The sequence below is a fragment of the Trachymyrmex cornetzi genome, unplaced genomic scaffold, assembly GCF_001594075.2.
Source record: "Trachymyrmex cornetzi isolate Tcor2-1 unplaced genomic scaffold, Tcor1.1 scaffold1160, whole genome shotgun sequence".
NCBI lineage: Eukaryota > Metazoa > Arthropoda > Insecta > Hymenoptera > Formicidae > Trachymyrmex > Trachymyrmex cornetzi.
Genome location: NW_017295720.1, coordinates 135709 through 141535, shown reverse-complemented (window position 1 = coordinate 141535; position 5827 = coordinate 135709). Strand labels below are relative to the sequence as shown.

General features: G+C 32.0%; 1 protein-coding gene across 1 annotated transcript in view; it reads right to left on the bottom strand.

The window, feature by feature from the left end:
- The window catches only part of LOC108765014 (alanine aminotransferase 1), a 19698-nt gene that overhangs the window by 8500 nt on the left and 5371 nt on the right, over nt 1-5827 (bottom strand). The window lies entirely within an intron of this gene.

Here is a 5827-nt window from a genome sequence, read left to right as displayed (position 1 = left end):
CCGCCGCCGTCGACGATGCCGTCACCGACATCGTCTTCGTCGGCCAGCCGCCGATCATCGCGTTCCTCAGATGCGACATGTTTAATTACCCTGCTCCTCCTCTTCCTTGCCCTTTTGACCCTCTCTCTTTTCCTCCGACAAAAAGGAACTTGAGGCGCCGCTCTTCTTCTCTCTCTCTTTCTCTCTTTCGCTTATCACTCGCTGATTAACCAGCGTCCGCTTTTTTCCTTTCGTTTGCGTTGTCCTCTACCTCGCGTCGCTCATCGCCGCACGAAATTCTTCCGGAGCGGATCTAGCTCCGGTGCGGCCGACTCTTCGACTCCTCGACTCCGCGAAACTGCAATACGCGTGGCGAGGTGCACGCGCGCACGCGCGCGCGCGCGTGCAGAATCGAGGCGAGTCGAACGAGAATCGACGCGGAATACGAAATTATGCACGCAACGCACGCACACCGCGTCGCTCAATGTTGTTTGCTCGACGCCCAGCGAATACTGGGTGGCAAGGGGCGGTGGGGAGGCAGGAGAAAACAGCGGAGGAGGTCGTCCGAGAGTTAACGATGTTAACGGCGGTACGAAGTTCGATCCAAGTGGCACGCCACCTGGGGACGCGCCGACGATGTCGACGATCCGGGTGACGGAGGATGACCCGCGTAAATACAAATGCGACCGGGTAGAGCGACTCGTTCTGCTGAAAAAAGAGACAGAAAAAAAGAGATTGAATACTCGGTCGATTTAAGTTTAATTTCACCATACAATGTAAGATTAACTTTAATTTCGATTTAAAGTGGTTGTAAGGCTGAGGCGGGCAGTGAGAGGGGAATGCTTTAATACAAAAGAAATATGGAGTGTAGCCAACATTTGAACATTAAAATTTGAAGAAATAAATAGCTAAAATTTAAAGAAATATGGATCATAATGCAATTAAAATGCAAAAAATATTAGTGTTTATTTGTGTAAAAGTTTCAAAGATAAACATATATTTTTTAGAACAATATATATTTTTAGCTCAAGAAATGATTTGGCAACTTGGTATAAAACTGAAAAATCGAAGTTGGTAACACTGCAAACTGCAATGTCTGACGGGTAGATAAGGTTAACGTGACGCTATAAATATTTTGAAGCGTTCTTTGACAAATCATTTAGTACAATTTTTTTTCTGTGATTAGTAAATCAAATGCTTAAAAGCATTTGTAGTGAGACTTTGACGGCACTACTCAACTGATAGAATATTCTTGATTCGCGACGATGAAACAACGTTGCCACATTTTCTCCATCAAACAGTTTCAATGGCAGAAGTATCACATCTTTGGTTATATTTTTTACTATTGTTAATAAACTGAGTGGTAAAAGTTGTTTTAATCTTCAAATATGTTTTTAATATGCTTTACTTTATATATTAAACATAAATTTATTCGATTCTTAACATTTCAAATATTAATATTTATTGAAAACAGATACATAGAATCGAGTCTTCTATAAGAGAAAGAGAGATAGTCTATTATAAAATCCAGAATTTTATTATTAATTTACAAAAAAATGCGCTGGTCAAAAAATCTGAAAAAATTTACATAAAAGCATGCTTTGTAGATAAAGCTATGTTCCAAATTTCAAGCAATTCTTAACATATTGCATTCTCTTTACAACCTCCTTAACTTCCCAAGGAACACATAAAAGTCAATAATAAAATATCAAAATGATTTTATTTTGGTTTTTAACGTCAATAAACAGTCAAATTTTGTAATTAAAAAAATCGTCATTTTAACTTTTGTGACATTAAAATAATCATTTTGTGTTTCTTGGGGTACTGTTTATCTTTATTTAATTCTAAGAGAATTAGGAAAAGAAAAAAAAATCTTAATTCTAATTCTTAGAATTAGGAAAAGATAAAGAATAAGTTGAAACGAGAAAGTTAATCTACATTGGTAGAAACGGGCATAAGAATGCGTTTATGTTAGAGCAGTAATAAGTATAAAAGCCATAAGAGATAATCAAATTTATCTTTCTCCTTGATATGTTTGTAATAGAACTGTAATGTATAATTCTAGCTGTATATTAACTGAGGTGAATTATTTCTAAAAATGATGAAGAATTACTATTATCTTTAAATACTGCAAAATGATACGTTGGAAAATCTCTATCTAAAAAACATCAATTAACATTTTGCACATCTCATTAATATCAAATGATAGGAGAAGGCGATATTACGCCCTTGTAAGTATAATGACCCCTCTTAATATTTCCGCTATTAAATAGCGAATTCTCTAATTATTATTTATGAAATTATTTTTCAACATCATGACGTCAATATGCTAATAGTCAACATTTATTATACCGTATTTATATTTTTCAATATTTCAATTTTTCAATTCCGTGTAGCAGTAGTTGCGCGGTCTTGCGATATGTATATTATATATAATATAATGTAAAAACTAAATCAAAGATGTCATCATTTCCTTGATATGTTTGTAATAGAACTGTAATGTATAATTCTAGCTGTATATTAACTGAGGTGAATCATTTCTAAAAAGATGAAGAATTACTATTATCTTTAAATACTGCAAAATGATATGTTGGAAAATCTCTATCTAAAAAATATCAATTAACATTTTGCACATCTCATTAATATCAAATGATAGGAGAAGGTGATATTACGCCCTTGTAAGTATAATGACCTCTCTTAATATTTCCGCTATTAAATAGCGAATTCTCTAATTATTATTTATGAAATTAATTTTCAACATCATAACGTCAATATGCTAATAGTCAACATTTAGTATACCGTATTTATATTTTTCAATATTTCAATTTTTCAATTCCGTGTAGCAGTAGTTGCGTGGTCTTGCGATATGTATATTATATATAATATAATGTAAAAACTAAATCAAAGATGTCATCACTATTATCGAAATTGGAATTAAAAAAGTCTGTACTATCGACCTTGATTGAGTTGGGTAATCGGTTTAGCATCCCCTTAAGGTATATTTTAGCAGCATTTTAATAATTATTAAGTATACAAAATAATACAGTAGTAATTTACACAAGACAGTGGTGTACACACAAAAAGTATTGTATTATAAAGGTATCGGCAAAACTACTACTTTGGTGCCTATCGGAGATTAAAGGAAGGAGATACAAAAAAATAATATGACATAATTATTAATTATTAATTATGCGATAAACCGAACGCAAAAAGCAAACATATCTAGCATATATGAAAGGTAAATAAATAGCCATGTGGTACAGAGGATAGACAAATAGAATGATTCTCTGAGCCTTCAAATGACAGTATATTCTCAGCAAACACATAATATATGCAACATACATTCTAAAAAATATGGGTATAGATTTAATATCCACATATTTTAGAGTATACTCACATAAAACACATACATTTAATATCTATGTTATATGGCAGTTACATTCAGTGTTTGATGGGAACTTTTTTGAAATCGTATACTGATTTTAAACGTAACATCGGATTACACAAAATAAAATTAAATGAGAAAGAAATATGATTATTAATTAAAAACTTTATTTGAAGATTGTGAATGCGCCTCTCTGATTTTTAATTCATGGCATCTTAAAGGCCTAAACACAATGCGAAGACAACAGTGATTGCGATAGAAATAGCGATAGCAATAGCGATAGCGAAAGGGACAGAGAAATCCAACATACGGGAATGCATATGTCAATGCATAGGAATATTTTGATAATAATTTGACATATGTTTTCCCGTATGTTGGATTCCTCTGTTCTTTTCGCTATCGCTATTGCTATCGCTACTTCTATCGCTATCGCTGTTGCCTTCGCATTGTGTTTAGGCCTTAAGACTGTACTTATATATGTATAAGATAATTTTAAATATAAGAACCGACTCTATGAATGGCCATACTCTCGGACTCCTTGACTTTCTTCTGTTCTTCGATAATAACGTTGAATAGAGAAGCTTTGTGTTACTACACGTATTTTGTGATAACAGATCCCAATAATTACCTCAAGCGTTAAACTGTCAGAAAGTTACACCAAAAATTTTTGTAGAGTCGCAGAAATGAGTTTCGCGATGACACTGGATCGCCTTCCTAAAAATCAACTTCCAAGCGAGTGAGCGATTCGCAAAGTGCGCTTGCGCATGTTGTCTGAATTGTTTCTCATTTGATACTTTTCCACGAATCGAGAATCGACAATTATTTTTGAAATCAGTTTCGAAGCGAATTCAAAGAGTGAAAGAACGGCGATGAAATTATTTAATCATGATTTTTGTGTGATTCCTCGGACTTAAAATTGCATTTAAAATTTTATGTATATATATTATATATATTATATTTATGTATATATAACAAAAAATAAGTAAGAAAAGAACTAGCATGAATAAATTTTAATAATAATATTTTTTAATGTAAATAATATATGTATATGTATATATAATATAAAATAAGTAAGAAAAGAGCTAGTATGAATTATATAAATTTTGATAATAATATTTTTTAATGTAAATTCTAAATACATTTTTTAGTTATATAAACTGTCGAAACATAATCATAAACTGAAGTTGAAATAATAATATCACAATTATAAATTGATTGTCGATTTGATATTATAATGCATTTTATTAAAACTCTGTGAACAACTTTATACATATAACTGAAAAATATAATTAAAATTTACATTTTTACAAATATGATTATATACTCTTTAAAATCTCGACTATATTAGCCTCTTCTCTATTTATTTGAATTATTCATATTATAAAGATCTAAATTAACTTATCACAGTATATTATTATAACATATTCAGACATATATTTTATTAGATTTGTACATGTAATGTATTTTGTGGTGCACATTTCGGATACAAATATACGTTAACTTATCGAAACGGAGAAATAAATTTTGTACTAGTTATCAATCAGAATTATCATTCAGAAAATCCGGTCGCCAAGATCACGGTCTTTGTACTTTGAACCTCGAAACAGACTTATGAACTGATGCAAGCCCCTTCGCGACTTTATCTCATGTCTAGTTGATATAAATCGCGAATAACAAGAAGCGCTTCGCGTCATCGTCCGTGACGAAAATAATCTGCCGCGATCATGTGTCGGATTTTCAACGTTCACGACAAACGAACGTTCGTCGATCACGAATACCCCAATAACAATTTATTTACGATACATTAACTCCATTCGCGTTATTTGCACTTTTTGCACTTAATTTCTTCGTTTTTTCTTTTATTTCATTTATCTCATTTTAAGTGCAAAATTTTTTGAAAACTTCAAGCAATACGGTCAGACTTATTGGTTAAACGTTGCAATGGAGATACATTGGGCTAATATTTAGACCAATATAATACTAGAACTGATTTCAATAAAGACACCAAAAATCGAAATGATTTTATTTTGATACTTAACGATAATAAATAGTCAAATTTTGTAACAAAAAATCATTATTTTGATTTTCATGACGTGTAAAAATAAAATTATTTTTATTTCTTCTTGAATTTATGTGTTCCTTAATTGGGATACTGTACCAATAACTGTACTACTATAGCACCATATGCTGATTAATAAGCACACTTGCATTTCAGACATTTTAAATTTTATCTTATCGATCTTTTGCGATGTATGACGAGCATGTACATGGCCTAATCTTACATACAGGGTGTCCCGACCTTTTTTGCCAATCACTTTTGTGTAGATAAAGCGGTCTAAACTGAGTCGAAAAGTCCTCTACCATTTTGCAATTTTCGCAATAGTTAACAAGATATTAATTACTAAAAATTGGTTTTAAATAATTTTTTATTCAAATACTATCAACTTTACAGAAAAACTGCAA